Here is a 19,294-nt window from a genome sequence, read left to right as displayed (position 1 = left end):
AGATGCTACTCTCAACTGTGATATTCCATTTTAACGTTTTTTGTGACGGACGCAATGTTTAATTTCAACAAAGCCGCCATTTTCTTAGAAATAATTAATTAATTAAAGTGCAACTAAGTCTTCTTTGTTTAGTAGTGTGGATAATGTGAAGCACAATAACAACCGACGATAATATATGACCCAACGACTTTCGATAAGTCTTATGTTAATTTTTTAATTGAGTTATGGTTTATGGCAAGTGATATATTCCCATGTATTAGGACACAGGATAAGAGACCCAAAAAAAAAAAGAAAATTCATACAACAAACACTACAAGAAAATGCAGAATTGACGACTAAAATAAGTATTTTCGTCGCTGAAAGTAGTACAAATGGCGACTAAAATCAGTTTAGTTGCCAAACTTGAGCACTTTTGCCGACTAAAGCACTTTAGTCGCCGAATATAGAGCTTTTAGCGACTAAAAGTCAGTTTAGTCGCCGAATATAGGAGTTTTAGTGACTGAAAAAATTTTAGTAGCTAAAAGGCACGGTTTTTGGCAACTAAAAGCATTTAGTAGACTAAAAAATACTTTAGTCGCCGAATATAGGTGTTTTACCGACAAACAAATTTTTTGTAGCCAAAAGTAAAGGTTTTTGGCTACTAAAAAAAATTTAGTAGCTAAAAGTGGACAAATGGCGACTAAAACTGAGTTTAGTCGGCAAAAGTGGAGCTTTTGGCGACTAAAAATCAGTTTAGTCGCCGAAAGTTGTTTTTTTTTGGGCGGAAATTAATGTATTTAGCGACAAAACAGCATTTAGTAGCCAAAAAACATAGAATTGGCGACTAAAATTCATATTTAGTCGCCAAAAGTGCTCCCCTATTTTTTTTTAGTAAATACTTTATTTTTTTCGTAAAATATATTAAATAAAAATAATTATTTATATATATATATATTGTTTTCTATTAATATCGGTCAATATATTATATAAATAATATATGTTGCATTTATATTCATGTGATGTTCTTGTGGCGTAGTGGAGAGAGTGTTGGTAAAGGTTTACAGAGGCTGGGACGTTAGTGGTTCGAAACCTGGGAGTAGCAATGGTTGAATTTTTTTTTTTCAGAAAAATGCTTTCAGCGACTAAACTGTTTCGTCGCCAAATGTGTTATTTTGGGCGACTAATGAGTTTAGTCGGCGATTCATGACCTATTGGTGACTAAAATAGTTGTCGCTAAATGGATAATTTGAAAAAGTGGAATTGAGTATTGGCGACCAAAAGTTTTGTCGCTGAAGACCTGACTTTTTGCCGACTGAAACGTTTTTAGTCGCCAAAACCTTGGGCGACCATTTATTCGCGACAACACTGGCGACAAAAAAAATCAGTCGGGGAAGGTATAAAAGTGACTTTTGGCGACTAAAAATGGACCTTTGGCGACTAAAAATTTAGCCCCACCACCACAAACCCCAACTCTATTACCACCACCACTAACATAATTACTAGCATATTAGTTTCAAGGTCACAACTAAATATAAGGGAAAAAAAAATACATAAAACAGTTTTTAGGTAAAAAAGTTGAATTTTGTAGTGAAAAATATTTTCTACTAAAACAAATAGTTGATCACGGTTTTTATTTTTTTACTTTTATTTTTTTGGTGTTGGTGATATTAGTCCTTTCCAAATAATTTGTCTAAATCTAAGGTCCGTTTGGTAACTTGGTTTTTTTCTTTTTTGTTAAAACTAGTGGTTGGGCATGTGCGTTATACATGACACGTGATTTTTTTTTTTTTTATCAATTGTTAATACTGTAATTATGTGTGTCTCTTAAATTGGTATGTGATATGTATACAAAGTATGGAAACTTGTATGGATAAATTGATCTGTATCCAAAATACAACTAAAGTAAGAAATGAATACATACTCGGCTAAAGTAAGAAATGAATACATAATCGGACCCCTAGTACAAGAACAGCCTAACTCGGCCCAAGATTTGCCTAAGGCCTAAAGATTCACTACAAGAAATTACACTTTCCACGACTAACGTTTTGGTCGTGAAAAGTACCATATATTTGGTTGCTAAAAAATTTTTGCAACCAAAATGTGTTGGTCGCAAGTTGGTCACTAAAGGCTCGTCACAGATAGTTTTATGCAACCAAAGTTATAGTTTCTTGCTAAAAGGGACCATTGGCGACCAAATAATTGGTCATGGAAAGTCCAATCCATATTAGCCAAAAGGTAACTTTTAGTGACCAAAGTTATAGTTGGTCGCCAAAAGTCAGTGCCTTCACCCAAAGAAAAATATTCTTTTGCATTGCCTTTCTGACCAAGGAGTCACTCTCCATGCACCCAATCCACTCTGTCAATAACTGCTTGTTGTTCACATTTGGTAGAGAAAATATATAACCCATAAAAATTGGGTTATATATTATTTCATAAAATCTTCAATGCCTAAAGAGAAAAATAGAATGTAATTACAGTAGTACCTATTTTTTTAATTTATCCCACCATAACTTTTCGCGACCAACTTATTTTTTGGTCGCCAAAAGGTGATCTTCTACGACCAAATTTGCAGTTGGTCGCCAATAGTTAAGTCATTCGCGACCAACTTATTTTTTGGTCACCAAAAGACGACCTTCTGCAACCAAATTTGTATTTGGTTGCCAAAAATTAGCTATTAGCCACCAAAAAATTGTGGGTCACGAAAACATACCCATCAACGACCAAAAGAATTTTAGTCGCAGAAAGTGGACTATTTGTGACCAACTCAAAATAGGTGGTCGCCAAAAGTGTTTTTTCTTGTAGTGATTACTGGCAACTTAAGCCTAACATTGTTCCAAATTACTGGCAACTTAAGGCAAGATTCTAGGATCAAATCCATTATCTGTCAAAACAAGAGAAAATTCTAACTTTGTACATCATAGAGAATATATATATATATATATATATATAGAAGGTCAAAAATTAAGCTCCAAATTAAGTATGGACCCAAGCACTAAGATCGCCCTAAAAAGGCGACTAGGGATAAAAAAAAAAGGAGCATGGGCCAAAGCCCAAGGGAAGTGGGCCAACAAGTGGGCCGAGGTAGGTCTGACCCACCAAGGCTCCAAATGGACTCAGTGAGGAGAAATGGCCAAGTCAAGTTGCAGAGGTAGCGCCTGTAGCAATGAAGTTGCAGAGGGAACATGTGCAGCGGCAGAGTTGCTGAGGCGCTTTGCCTCAGCGCCACCATTCCTATTAACTTTGGTTCCGCCGCCATTTGAAGTTGCCGAGGGAACATGTGCAGCGGCAGAGTTGCTAAGGCACTTTGTCTCAGCGCTGCCGTTCTAAGTATCTTCGGTGCCACCGCCATTCCAAGTAATGTGGATGTCACAATCGTCTAGAGTTGCCAAGGGAAAGAGAAGACCGAGGCAACTAAGTTGCAGAGGCAATACTTTCAACGCCCAAGTTGCGGAGGCATTCTATCGGCGCCGCCATCTCTAATATCTTTGGTTATGCCGTCTAAACTTGCCACGGGAAATGACTACTACAGCAACTACTACTGCAGAAACTAAGTTGCAGACGGATTATCCTGCCAAGGTGATAGCAGCCTTTGAGAGAGGCTTCCCTCTGCAAGAAGAGGCTAATGCCTGGGGCTGACAGCAAGCCCCAAGGCATTACTGGCCTAGGGCTGATAGCAGGCCTAGAAATACCAATTTACTACGGTAACCCCGCAAAAATGGAAGCAGGGTAGCCCGAACATAAGAGACTCCCTTTCCATTACCCAGGTCATGGACCTACCTTAGTCGCATAGGAAGGACTACGGAAGCCCCCTTTGGCTTGGTACTAAAGTGCAGCATGGCTGATAGCAGGCTTGGATGTGGCCTTCACCTTAGAAAGCTGGGGAGTTTGTGGTTAGGTGGCTAAGGGTGGAGGTTTCGCTGAGGTGAGGATGAACATAGTCAATAGCAGACTAATGGAGTCCTGGGAATGCATATACTGGCCAAATAAAACTAAGAAGGCAAGTGCAACAGCAAGGTTCACTGTTGCAAGTGCACTTGCTGAGGTTCAAGTTGAGAAGGCAAGTGCAGAGGTAAGCACAGAGACAAGTGCTCCCGTTGCAATTGCACTTGCTGAGGCTCAAAGGGAGTTGCAGCGCCAAACACTCCCATCATAACTACACTTGCTGAGGCTCAAAAAAGATAATTGTAGAGGCAAACCGATAGCACACAGTACTTGCAGAGGGACATGTGGCACCTTCAGCCTGGTGGCTCAAGGCAGAATATTCCATGTGATCCTCTGGGACACATGTCTTCTCTCTATTTGGCCACTTGGTGTCCTCTTGGCACCAAGGAAAAGCCTATAAATAGGACCCATTTTCCAAGGTTCAAAGGAAGAATTTTAGAGATTTGGGAGAGATACTGCCCAATTTGGTACTGCCATATATTTCTTCTTGAGCCACTTGCTTCACCCTCATCCAGCTACATACTCTCCAATTCCCAGATACTTGTTGCTTGTCATTCTCAAGTCATTTCCACCATTATTGGACCATTAACATAGTTTTTCCTCTCTAATCACTTCTCTAACCTTGAACCCCCCTACAATGTATATATGAAAAATTCTATAATACACACCTATGTACCTTAGTTACGATTGTTGTGTCTTTAGTTATGACTTATTATATCGTTAGTTATAACTTATTGTAATGTTAATTATAACATTATTTTAGTTATAATCCAAGAATTTTTTTTACCTTATGCATTATAACTCAATTTCCCTCCCCCCTATAATTATGACTCTTATAATAGAGTTATACCATTTATAATAATCAAACTCACAAATGATATCACTCACAAATTTTAAAAATGTGTACCATAGTGTTATATCCAATAGATGAAAACATGGGGAAAAAAAAGGGTTAGAGAGGAAAATGGAGCAAAGGCGAGGTGGAGAGCAAGGACGTAACAGAGTTGCAGCAGGAGGATGGCAGCCGGTAGTTGGGTCAGGGCTATTCACCATCTTTGTGGACAATCTACCCCGGTCCATGAATCCAAAGGAGTTGTATTCTCTTTTCATGAAGTTTGGGGTGGTAAAAGATGTCTTCATCCCAAGAAAAACTAGGAAGACAACTAGATCACAGCTTGGGTTTGTTAGGTTTGATTGTCCAGTCGCTGTGGAGGTAGCCATACAAAAAGCCAATGGTCTATGGTGTGACGACAAAGCATTACAAGTAAAGAAGGCAGAGTTTGAAAAACCACAAGGAAAGTTAAAGGATAATAGTTATATGTGGAAGAAAAGAAAGGTTGGGGGCAGAGTTCAGGATACCCATGGAAGAAATAAAGGATTAGCATCAAAGGGGAGAACAGGACCTCAATCTTATGCAGAAATGGTACATCAGGGGAGTAGCAAAGTAAATGATGGACGAGTCATATTGGGTGTCGAAGCAGGAAATGGATGGTGTTATAATAACATAATTGTTAGACTCAAAAGCTATCTTGATCTTGCAGATTTTTAAAATAGTATCTGTGGGGATATATTTTTTGAGTCCCAACACGTGGCCAAGGTGACGACGACGTGTCAGCCGAGGTGCCACGTGTCTAGGACATAACACCGAGGTGATCTCGGCAGGCCGAGGTTATCTCCGAAGATATCGAAATTCGAGATAAGCGGATAAGGGACGAGAGTCCTAGAATAAGGAAAGACTATGGCATGGATAAGGATAAAGCTCTTAGGGAGTTTATCTTTATCTCTTAGAGAGTCCAGGATAAGTACTGAGCAAGAGTCCATTGAAGCTAGGCTTCTAGTGGGACAAGGATTGAGTTAATTATAAAAGAGAGGCACCCTGTAGACGTCCCCGAACGTCCCGGGAGGAAATCCCACCCCGTTTTGTTCATTGGGCTCACTACAGTTCAGGACTCAATGTCGTGGCCCTGTATCTAATCTCGCAGAGTGCAATGCAAGACCGATGAATCATCAAAGAGTCCAAATCCGGCAAATCATTTTTGAAAACAGATTTTTTTGAAAGAAGTGTCAAACATAGATTGCTTTTCCAGATACAGAGTCGCCACCTAAATATTTTATTTTTGGAAATTTAAGAAACCCTGACTCGTTGCCTAAGGCCACGTGTCCGTCATCACCAAAGTTGCCTCAGCTCGGGAACTTGGGTACGATTGGGGAAGGTCACTTCGTGAGCACCCCCGCTTGCCCGATCAAAGATCGGCCTCTACTAACCATGATATCTAGTTTTGAAAACACTATGCGTTCTTATTCTGGTTATTAGCCTAGATTTACTATGTGGTACGCACAGCATACAAATATAGATCGGATCGCCTGAATTGGAACAACACATCTCATGTTTGTTTTGAAAATGGTTTGCTACTCGCAAGTAGGCTTAAAATGTGGATTTGTCACCCTCGGGTGGGCTTAGAAAAACATGATTTTGCCACTATCAAGTGGGCTTAAAACTCGCATTTAATAAATTGTTTCAATCCAAATAACTCAACCTTCACCCACAGACATTTAGACAGTTATATCATATAAGCACATAACCTCATGGTAAGCATGCTATCATGGCAGTCACTCACACACATGCAAGGATGCTAAAGTATAAAAGCTTACCTAGTACTCCAAGCCAAAATAGAACTATGTTAGAAATCAATGCATGATCCTAACTATGCTAAAATGCCTAATGCAACACATGCAAAATGAAACTAAGATAGGCTCGGCTATTCTAAAGATGGCATGTGAAATACGACGGATAACACGCATTCAACTCGGAATTGAAATACAAATGCAGTTAGTATGATGCGCCGAGCCCGATGCATGCAATACAGATGAATGATGCAAACATGCTATCATATTGTATGCTAATTGAAACATGCCCTAATCTAACCATCATAAGCTGGTAAATAAAAGGGAGAAAGACGTGGGGTTGGAAAACATACATCACACACACGTACACTTATTACAATTGCGCCCTCGCTCGGAGGGTCCGAAAGAATAATACAGTCCGAATAAATAATTAAATATTACAAACCCTAATTAATTAACGAATTAATCTAGGAAAGCAAGTAAATCAGCATGCAAGCTCATGGACCGCCTCAGCTCTGTTCCGAATGATGAAAGATGCATGCTTGGGTTGCCTGGCGCGGAAATCCATTGCGATGCCCCGATTCGCCTCTGTTTGCAATTGTTTTCGGAATATTGCGCAACGCTCCAGAAGGCCACTGATTTCTGATTTACTGCAACAGAGAGCAATAAAGGGGCATGGCAAAGTATTTCACATATGTATGCATGACTACTCTTCAGGGAGTGTAGTCCTCGATCCTCGTGTCACCAATCACGTATATCGATGCATAATGGCCGAGGAACCGAATTGCATGACTCAATGTGAGATGAATGGACATGAAAACACAACAAGACCTAAACTCCATCATGGGTAATCCGGAGTGTCGGCGACAGGGAATTGAGACACGTTCTGTCACTCGGAGTACGAAACGCCCCTCGTTTCCCGTGCTCGGGCTAAATCTTATCCCAAACACAATGCAAATGAGATGGCATACAACCTAGCATACGTAATGCTATGAAATGGCATACACAATGCTCTAACACGCAACCTAGCATACGCAATGCTATGAATTGAAAAGGCATACACAATGCATAATGGACTTACACCAACATGAGTGGACCTCAGCCACACTCACATCAGTAGCCGTTAGATGAAAATGAGACAATCGAAATGCGTGCACACATGCACGCAAACCGAGGACCGAACGTAAGGCATAAAATACCACTCTACCAAAGCATGGCAAGGGATGAAAGATGGCCTATGCACATGTAATTTCCAGCACTAAAATATGATGCTAAATGATCCCGAAACATGGAAATATGGCACCCGATACTTGGAATAAGCCCCGAAACTCAATACTGGGCACATGCATTGAACCACAAGTATACAAATCAAGCATTATTTGATCATGAAGTCAAAAGACAGAGCTAAGACAGTCCCAAAACATGCACATTTCTAGTTTAGAGCATGGCCAAAAGATGCTAACATGATGGACTAAAATAGCATGCAACATTGGCTAGCAAGCATGGTTTGCATGGCGTGTATATGAAGCAAAATGAGAACTCATCAAACCAGCCAAAAATAGCGAATAAAATATGCCAAAATATACCCAAATAATCACTGAAATGCAGCTAATGCATGTAAAAATGAGGGGCTTCTTTGGAAGGCCATTTAAAGGGTTGTTAAGCACATACAAGATAGACACTTAGCATGACCAAAACAACTCTAGAAATGAGTTATGACAGCCCTAAAACTCACAAAATTGGCCCTGAAATCAGTCAAGGAAGCATACGATGAAAGGCCTCCTCAAAAGGCCTTCAATGGAATTGTTCTACACATGCACTATAGACATAAAATATGATCAAAAGGGCCCTGGACAAACCTAAGCCAGACCTTAAAAATCACAAAATTGGGCCCAAAAAGTGACTTCAATGCATGCAAAATAGAGCCCCTTTGGAAAGCTAATGATGCCAGTAAAGAAAATGAAGGGTGAGAGGGTCACCCCTCTATGATTTCAAAGCTCAAAATCTTATCAAAGCCACTGAAAATCTCCTGGATTTCAGTGGCTAAGAGGCCAAAATAAGTCCAATGCGAATGCTCTAATGCATAGCCCTAAATATGAAGGAATGAAGCATGCAAGGAAGGAGATAACTCCAAACAGAAAAGTGACCTCAAGAAAACATAAAGAGGAGGTCAGAAAAAGGCTTTTTCTAGTTTATAACAATCTCGAAAATGTTCACAAGTAAGGCTAAAGTATGATGCAAAAATAGCCCTAAAAGAGAGATAGAGGGTAAGGGAAAGTAGATGACCTCAAACAGCAAAGTACCCTTAAACAAAGTTGCAGACGAGCTCAAAATATGACACTTTCTAGTTTATGACAAAGCCCATAAATACTTGCAAGTGAAGCTAAGTAATGAAGCAAAAAAATGCAAGTTTAAGGGAAATAGACACTTACCCTTGAAGAGCCGACCTCCAGCAGCTTTTGGACCAAGTTGGTGAGCTTTCAACCTCTGCAAATGACTTCCAAGGTGCTGGAATGGATGATGGAAGTGTGGTGCTAAGGGTTGTAGTGCAAATGGACCAAGAAAATTAGGGTTTTGGAGCTTGGAATAGTGACAATGGATGAGGGAGGTTATATGCCTTAGCAAATTTTGTTCAACCATTCACCAAGAAGCCAAGCCTCTCCTTTATAGAGGAGAGGTTCCAAAATATCCAAAAAGGTCCCAAAGTATCCTCCATACACGTGTATGGAGGATGCAACAAATGGCCTCCAGCTGGCACAGCTGGATTACACTCAGAAAAAGCAAAAGACAAGAACCAGGCCGGCCAGTTCAAGTGGCCGGCCGGCCACTCCCCCTGGTCGGCCGACCAGGGGTCAAAAGGGTCAACAAAAATTACTGGTTGGCCTACCCAGAAAGGTGGCCTCCCAGATGAGCAGAATACAGCTGTGTGGTGAAAAACCAGAAAATGTGACCCAAGAGAGAGAAAAGCTAGCTTTTAAACAAGGTTCAAAAGGGTCAAGATGAATTTCTGGCCGTCCTACCCATATTGGTGGCCTCCCAGATGAGCACAACACAATGGTGGTATGAAAAGCCTGAAATTGTGGCTCAAAAGTGGGAAAAACCAGCTTTCGGTCAGAAAAATCGGCTTTTGGAGAGAGAAAATGAGAAAACTAGCTTTTAAGGGGAAAATGTGCCCGGCCACCATCCTACCACCTTCCTAACAGTGAAAATAGGGTCTCTACCAAAAATGGACCAAAACAAATGCAAAACGAAGGTTCGGGGGCCAAAACGCGCAGTTCGGGGCCCCAAAAATAGGTTGTTAGGCACCAGAAGTGGCGTATGACCACGAAGGCGGTCTTCTGGAGCACAGTGTCCCTCTAAAGGGAGGAAATAATGTGTGTGTCAAAAACCGGAGCAAACAGAGGTAGTTAAGTGGTCCCGAACCAAAGCACACGGCCGACGGCTCCGAAAAACCAAAAATCGAGCTCCAAACGGGAAAAATGGCCTACAACCACGAAACGTAGCCTACGGCCACTGAGAGATGGTCTGCGAGACCTCCCCCTCCCTTTGGGAAGAGAAGACAGAGAAAATAGGGCCTGGTTCGCAAATCGAGGCAAAGCACAAAAAAAAAAAGTCTCGAAGTCCGGAGATAAGGCTTGCAGCCGAGACTCTGAAACCTCAGATCGAGCACAAAATGCAACATCACCAAGCGCTCAACTGGCGACATCTAAGGTCGGTCAAAAATGGGGTGTCTACACACCCCCATGGGTCTAAGGTACGCAATTTATATTCTGAATAGTGAGTTTAGCACTATTGATTATCTTTGAGAGATATACTGACTTGATCGTCGGAGTGCCCCCGGGTGGATGAACCATCCCCGGAATCCTCTCTTTCTATTGCAGCTCAGCTTGGTGTCATCTATTCTGCCAGTTCTCTCCAGCTGAATACTGAGTTGGTTAGTGTGATCGGAAAATCACTCACATAATTTGGCACCGTCTGTGGGAATCAAACAAGAATAGATGGCCAGTGACGGACAGAAAGAAAAGATTGAGGACGACACTCCTGCTGGGAGTGGCAGACCTATCAACCTTGATGTCGAAGGAGACAACCACAACACAGAAACTTGTGACCAGAATCACAGCAGGAAAGACGTCGGCTAGGATGGCGACGTACCAAAGAAGCCAGATCGAAGTGGGTACTACAATGAGGACGACCTCCAGGTATGGAAGGATAGATGCCTGTGGAGGGATGAAGAGGTAAAGGAGATGGCAAACAAATTGGTAGACCTACAATCGGTCATTAATTTTATGATGCAAAACAATGTCATGCAGCCACCATACCCGCTGTAGGACACGCCGATCCCTGCGGCCAATACCCAGAAGGGAGGACAGAAGCAAATCCAAATAGCCCCTCAGCATACCAAGAGTGAAAAACACTCTCACCGGCCTTCAAGAGAGGTCGGACGAGGAGAGTCAATGGGGGAAGAATCACGGATGACGCATCGCGCGAAGGAGGCAGACCCCAAAGAACATCGGCATATTCAGGGGCAAGCACTCTGCTTCGACACAACTCACGAAGAAAGATCGAAAAGGACCCACCATGAAGCTGAGAGTAATATGCCGAAAAGACTAAAGTTAGGAGACAGCTGAGCTCCTGGGCGGAGCAAAGAATACTTGAGAGACTACCTCAAGAGGAAACAGCAAAATGCCGATGCCGAGGTAACTTCCCCTGAAAAGCCAAGAACGCCATTCTTGGTAGAGCTAGACAAATTTGAGGCACCAAAGAGATTCAGTATGCCAAGGTTCCAAATTTACGATGGTAAGTCGGACCCCAACTTCTACGTTGGATTATACTTGAACTCGATGGCATTATATAGTGGGAATAAGCCGCTGCTCTGCAAAGTGTTCCCCTCATCTTTTGGGGAGACAGCTGAGCTCCTGGGCGGAGCAAAGAATACTTGAGAGACTACCTCAAGAGGAAACAGCAAAATGCCGATGCCGAGGTAACTTCCCCTGAAAAGCCAAGAACGCCATTCTTGGTAGAGCTAGACAAATTTGAGGCAACAAAGAGATTCAGTATGCCAAGGTTCCAAATTTACGATGGTAAGTCGGACCCCAACTTCTACGTTGGATTATACTTGAACTCAATGGCATTATATAGTGGGAATAAGTTGCTGCTCTGCAAAGTGTTCCCCTCATCTTTTGGGGACATTGCATCAGATTGGTTCCATAAATTATCGAAGGGAAGCGTGAAGACTTGGGAAGGCCTGGCCGAGATGTTTGTGGCCAGGTTCGTGACAAACAAGCTGCAGCCATTAAGGGTGGACACATTAATGGCTCTGAAGATCAGTAAGGAAGAAGGCCTTAAGGCCTATGCAAAAAGGTATTATGAGGTGTTCAACCGAATACCAGAGTGTAATCAAGAGGTGGCGGTCGTATCTTTCAAGAACAGCCTAAAAGACAACTGTCCACTACAAAAATCTTTGGCAAAGGCATTGCCAAAAAGCATGGAAGAGCTCATGGCAAGGATCGAGAAGTACACCAGAGCCGAAGAAGATATATCAGGGACCAAGGAGGCAAAGCAAGAAAAGGGAAACGGCTCGCCGAAGCGAGGCCGAGGTAACAACGGATCCAGCAAGCAGGAGATAGAACTGAGGGCAACACAGGCAGTGACAACTGTGTTTCAAATCCCAATTCACAAAGTCCTGGATCAAATTCGGAATCAACCCTATTTCAGAAAACTAGCAAAGGCAACAGGAGAATTCATGGGAAGAAACCTTGGTAGGCATTGTGCTTACCACAATGAAAACGGGCATATGACTCAAGGCTGCAGAGCCCTGAAAACACACTTCGAAGACCTGGTGAGGCAAGGCCATCTGAGAGACCTTGTCGATGAGACCAGAACAAGGGAAGAACAGGCAAGATTGCCTCACGCGACAGCAGCTCCACCTCTCCCAGCACAGCAACCACAAGCAGGAGGACCTCGGGTAATTAATGTAATTCACTCGAAGGTCAACGAAAACGAGATTCGGGAGGAGACCCAGAAGGTAAAACATCTGCAACATGTCTACCAAATCGGGGAGAAAAGACATTGGGCAGAGGAGTACCAAGGACCAGTAGTGTCCTTTTCTGAAGCTGACCTTGAGATGGTGCAGCATCCGCATAATGATGCCTTGGTAGTATCCCTCCAGGTTGGGGAATGCCAAGTAAAGCGCATCCTGATTGACCAAGGCATCTCTTGTGACATCATGTACGTCCAATGTTACAAGGAGCTTGGCCTTCACCCAGACGATATGGAGCAATCCAATAGCCTAATGGTCGGGTTCAATGGAACACCGACATGGCCACTGGGAACAACCAGCTTGGAGGTACAGGCAGGCACCAGGAAGATAACAACAGAGTTCACCATAATTGACACACCCTCCCCTTACAACATCATTTTGGGAAGGCCATGGTTGCAAGCAATGAGGGCTGTTCCCTCAACTATTGCGGTTCCCAACAGAGTACGAAATTGAGGAGGTCAGAGGAGATCAGCTGCAGGCAAAAAATTACTCCATGGCAGCAATGAAATCCACCTGCACCATTCGAAAACCAGAGAAGGCAGAGATTGAAGACAAGGACATCGAGGTCCTAGAGGATGTCGGCAAGGAGCCGACTGAAAAAAGTGAAGAAACACTGAAGAAAATCCTCGTCCAAGAGGGGGATGAAGAACGCTTCTTTCTTCTCGGCTCGGGCCTAGCCGAAGAGGAAGAAAAAGATATGGAAGCTTTCTTGAGAGCAAATATTGAGGTATTTGCTTGGACACCTTACGAGATGCTTGGCATTGACCCCAAGGTCACTTTCTATAAACTGAATGTTGATAGGTTGGCAAAACCAATAATACAACGAGCAAGAAGACCGACGTTGATATACGTCGAAGCAGTGGAGGAGGAAGTAGATAGACTTCTCAAGGCCAGGGCCATTCGAGAGGTAGATTACCCGACATGGCTATCAAATACAGTGGTGGTAAAGAAAAAGAATGGTAAATAGAAGGTCTGCATAGAATTTACTAACCTGAACAAAGCCTGTCCCAAAGACAGCTTCCCTTTACCCAAGATTGACCAGCTAGTAGACGCCACTTCGGGGCATGGAAGGATGAGCTTCCTGGAGGCATACAGGGGGTACCATCAGATAGCCATGTACCCCTCAGATGAAGAAAAGATTGCGTTTATCACTCCTAAAGGGCTGTACTGCTACAGAGTGATGCCTTTCAGGTTGAAAAACGCAGGGGCAACTTACCAAAGGCTGGTAGCCAAGATGTTCAAACACCTGATTGGCAGAACGGTGGAAGTTTACATCGATGACATGGTTGTGAAGACCAAACAACCTGAAGGTCATCTGGCCGACCTGAAAGCAGTCTTTGACATCCTTAAAACATATCGGCTCCGACTCAATGCAGCGAAGTGTGCATTTGGAGTAGGATCTGGTAAGTTTTTAGGATGCCTAGTGACTAGAAGAGGCATTGAGGCCAGCCCAGATCAGATTAAGGCCATCCTAGAATTGAAGAGCCCGACATCGGCAAAACAGGTACAAATGTTGACTGGAAGGGCCGCAGCCCTGAACAGGTTCATAAGCAGAAGCTCAGACAAGTGCAAACCTTTTTTCAACTTAGTGAAGAAAACCACAGATTTCTTATGGACAGAAGAATGCGAGGCTGCCCTGGCCGACCTGAAGAAGTATTTGACCACAGCTCCAGTTCTTTCAAATCCAAAACCTGGGGAGGAGCTGTTCCTATACTTAGTAGTTTCAGAACACGCAGTAAGCGCGGTAGTAATCCGAGAAGAAGAAGGGGAGCAAAGGGCTGTTTACTATGTAAGCAAAACCCTGGCCGATGCAGAAACAAGGTATCTACCCTTAGAGAAATTAGCACTGGCTTTAGTAATGGCTTCAAAGAAGCTGAACCATTACTTCCAGGCCCATAAAATTATGGTGCTAACTGAACACCCCTTGAAGTCTTTGCTACAACAAGGAGACTTGACAGGAAGAATAGCCAGATGGGCAGTGGCCTTGGAACAGTATGACTTGGAGTACAGACCCAGAAAAGCAATCAAAGGCCACGTTTTGGCCGACTTCGTGGACGAGTTCACACTAGAATCCATCATACATCGGGCTCCGTTGAGCCGAGATGAATGATGTCTAAGCAAGCAGGGAGAAGCCCAGCCAAATGCAACAGAACAAAGGAAAAAGGAAAAACTTAGACCCTGCAGCATTTACATCGGCGACTCCTTTCGACTGTTTGTCGATGGGAGCTCAAACCAGCAAAGAACAGGGGCAGGAGTAGTACTGGTATCTCCAGATGGAGAAGTATTGGAACAGTCCATTCGATTGGGGTTCAAGGCCTCAAACAATGAAGCAGAATATGAAGCATTAATTGCAGGATTAAAGCTAGCGGTAGCAGCAGAAGCAGATGAAGTGATAGTCTTCTGTGACTCCCAGCTCACAGTCAACCAGACAACGGGCGAATTTGCAGCCCGAGATGAAAAGATGTCAGCCTACGCGAAGGAAGGCAACAGGTTAGTAGCTTTGTTTCATAATTTCCGACTACATCAGGTCAGCCGAGATGATAACAGTCACGCCGATGCACTACCTAATCTGGCCAGTGCAATACAACCTGGAAAAGTAAGGACTATAATGGTCGAATACTTGTCGGGCCCAAGTATCGAACCACTGACCACAGAGCGTGAAGCAATGTGTGTGGATATGGGACCAAGCTGGATGGATACAATTGTGGCATTCTTAAAGGAAGGAAAACTACCAGATGACCACAAAGAGGCACACAAGATCAGATTGAAGTCGGCGAGATTCAGTCTGACAGCATAAAGACATCTCTACAGAAGATCTTTCATTGGACCCCTTTTAAGGTGTGTACACCCGTCACAAGTTGAAGATTTTTTATATGAAATACATGAAGGAATCTGTGGAAGCCACACTGGGGGCAGATCACTTGCCCACAAGGCCATTACCCAGGAATATTGGTGGCCCTACATGCAGAAAGATGCAGAAGCCTATGTGAAGAAATGTGAAAAATGCCAAAGGTTTGCACCATTAATACACCAGCCAGCAGCAGACCCTAACCCAGTATCCAGTCCTTGGCCGTTTGCCCAATGGGGCATGGATCTCGTTGGGCAACTGTCCCAAGCAACTGGACAAAGGAAGTACCTGCTGGTAGCAACAGATTACTTCACCAAGTGGATAGAAGCTGAGCCCCTAGCCAAGATCCGAGATGTAGACATGAAGAACTTCTTATGCAGGAGCATCATCACCAGATCTGGGATTCCGAGAGCAATAGTTGCTAACAATGGAACACAATTTGACAAGAAGCTAATCAAGAACTTCTGTGCAAAGTTCAAGATCAAGAACTACTTTTCAACCCTAAGCTTTCCTCAAAGCAATAGACAAGCAAAAGCATCCAACAAAGTTATCTTAGATGGGATAAAGAAGAGGCTGCAGGCAGCAAAAGGAAAGTGGGTGGATGAACTACCAAATGTGCTCTGGGCATATCGGACTACGCCGAGAAGATCAACAGGGGAATCCCTTTTGCCATGACCTATGGCACATAAGCTGTCATTCCGCTTGAAGTCAGCATCCCTGGGATCAGAACCCAGGGAGTAGAGAATGGGACTAATTATGTACTCTTAGCCCAAGATCTGGATCTACTAGAAGAAAGAAGAGAGAAAGTTGCAATCCAGCTCGCAGCCTACCGACAACAGCTTGCCAGAGCTTATAATAAAAGAGTCAACCCAAGGGAGTTCCAAGTCGGTGACCTAGTCTTGAGAAAAGTCGTCGGCAACAAGAAAGATCCCAAGGAGGGCAAGCTTGGCCCAAACTGGGAAAGACCCTACAAAATCACTTCGGTATTGGGCAACAGGGTATATCGGCTTGAAGATAGTGAGGGCAAAGAGTTGCCAAGACCTTGGAATACTTGTAATCTGAAGTTTTTCTATCATTAGATTTTCCTTGTTATTTGCCGACGTAATGAATAAAATTTTTGCAGAATTCTTCTATATTTGTTACTGATGAAGATACATAACGTTGTTTCGGAATACGTGCATAATGAGACCCCAAGTGGACCTTAGGTTCACATTAGGGGGCAGAGAAAAGAAATGATGTTTAACACTTGTTGAAACTTGAGAAAAGTTTACAAGTTGAAGTTAAATCGAAATGATGTTTAACACTTGTTGAAACTTGAGAAAAGTTTACAAGTTGAAGTTAAACCGATATGATGTTTAACACTTGTTGAAACTTGAGAAAAGTTTACAAGTTGAAGTTAAACCGAAATGATGTTTGACACTTGTTGAAACTTGAGAAAAGTTTACAAGTTGAAGTTAAACAAAAATGATGTTTAATACTTGTTGAACTTGAGAAAAGTTTACAAGTTGAAGTTAAACCAAAATGATATTTAACACTTGTTGAAACTTGAGAAAATTTTACAAGCTGAAGTTAAACTGATATGATGTTTAAACACTTGTTGAAACTTAAGAAAAGTTTACAAGTTGAAGTCAAACCGAGATAATGATACTTGTTGAAACTTGAGAAAAGTTTACAAGTTAAAGTTAAACGAAGTTTGTATGACCGAGGTGTGTTATCCCGAGAAGATTGCACAAAGATTGAAGGATATACTAAAGATATATTCTAAGTATAGAATCATACAAAAGTAAAAAAGAGAAGGCACACATACAAGCATTCAGAAAAGAGAGTTATATTAAAAAGCTGGCATATCGGCCAAAGCCTACAATTGTTCCAAAAAAGAAAAGTACAAAAGAAAAAGAAAAACATGAAATCAAGGGTCTTCAGCAGCAGGCTGGGTTTGGACCTCGGAGGACTGCTGAGAAGACATCTCGACAACCTTCTTGGCCGCAAGTTCAGCATCAATTTCTTGAAGGGTTTCATCTATGCGCTTGTTGGTAGGAGGCACGTCCGATGACGCCTTCTTTGGAGTGGCATCCTTGGAGACTTCCTCATCCTCCTCATCTTGAGTCAAGTCCAGGACTTGCTCATTTTGAGTATGTGACTGGGCCCTAGTAGCTTCCTTGGGCTTCCTCACCAAAACCTTCTCCTCGGACTCAGAGTCGTCGGCGGCGGCGGTTTGGCTTGGAGTTGGGGGGAATGGCAGAGGAAGGACATCGGCATTCCTGAGGGGAGAGTCCTCGGGGACATCAAGCCTTTTTAGCAAGGTCATCCAGCCAAGGGAGAAACCCCTGTTACATGCCTGCTTCACCTGCTTTTTGTAGTCCACCGTGACATCAGCCACCCTTTCGTTGTAGCCCTTTTCATCGGTTGCCTTGATTTTGGCCTCTTTGGTGGCCAGAGCGTCTTGCAGTTCTCTCTAGGCCTGGGTCATCTTTTCTTTGGCCTCTCTCTTCTGGTCCTCAAGAACCTTCTTGATGGCCTCAACAGACTCTGCCTTTTCTTCGGCATCATTTTGGGCCTTGATGGTAGCCTCGACCTGGTCTTCCAGTTTTTTCATTTTTGATTGAAAACTTTTATTGGCTTTTTGAAGACTGGAGACTTCCCTCTTTATCTCGGCTAGCCTCTCCCAGTTCTCAAAAGATTGTACTGAAAAAGAATGGGCATGCTGGATGGTCTGAAAGAAAACAGAACAGAAGTTGTTAGAAAAAATTACAAGTATGGAATGAACAGAAAGAAAGAAAAAGTTGCCAGATAAAGACACTTACTTGAACGGAGCGTTGAAGCATCAGGGCATAGTTTTCATACTCGCTCAACTCGGTGTTTCGGTTGAGATCGCCGGGGAGAAGCAGAGCAGTATTGAGGGCTACACCGATGTTGTTGTCATCAGCACTATCGTTGGCCATAACTGGCTTGTCTTCCAGAGTAATTTTTGGGGCCCAGGGGGCATCATGTTTTTTGGACCCCGAGGTGGTTGTAGAGGATGACCTCGGCCTCTTTGATTTCGGAGAATCGGATGGTTGGGCCTCGGCATGCCTCTTCTCCATGGTAGGCTGGGACTTGTCACTCTCAGCCAGTTTGGAGATCGGCAAAGTGTCCTCAGTGTCAACCTGAGTCACCTTGGCCTTTGGTTGAGCCTTTTTTATTCTTTTTTGTTTTGGTGGAGGCTGGGTTTGCGTTGGCTGAACGTCAACAGTTGATGGGATGCTGGCCAGGAGATCTTTTGCAATAGCTTTTTGACGGCCCATCTCTGCAGGAAAAATGGTTCGTCGCCGGCGTTGCCGTTGGGATATCGAGATCAGGTATGGAGCCGAGGTTGACAGCTGCTCAGCAGGATCAGAGGTTGATCCTTGGTCTGTCTGAGATGTGGACGCGACTTGTGGAGTTGTGGCAGAAGGTGGAGAAAGGCTTTTCTTCTTCTTCTTTGGGACGTTGGGAAGAGCTGACTTATAAGTAGGGATAAAGTTGAGAAGCAGAGGGGCCTTCCACTTGTGGACTAGCAAATTCAGCAGTCTCTTCAAGTATTTGCTGGGAAAGAAAGACTGATGGAAGCCCTTTGGTGGCTGAGGGAGAACTGCAAAAAAGAAAAAAGCGTGGACATTAGAGCAGAATGTTGAAAACTTTTTGCAAGTAAGCAAGAAAATTTGTGAAGGGTGGCCCTTACCAGCTCCTTTCCCGAAAACTGTTCGACTTAGGAGATAAAGATGGAGGTCATCGTTTGGCTGAAACTCCCAATTACCCGAAATGATGAAGTAATGATCCCCCGCTCCCTTGTTGGAGTTAGTGAGGTCGGCAACAATTTTGTATTCCGTAGACCTCGGCTT

The sequence above is a fragment of the Camellia sinensis genome, chromosome 4, assembly GCF_055761805.1.
Source record: "Camellia sinensis isolate YWXY chromosome 4, ASM5576180v1, whole genome shotgun sequence".
In the NCBI taxonomy this organism is placed as follows: domain Eukaryota; kingdom Viridiplantae; phylum Streptophyta; class Magnoliopsida; order Ericales; family Theaceae; genus Camellia; species Camellia sinensis.
Note: the sequence above shows the minus strand (reverse complement) of the source record.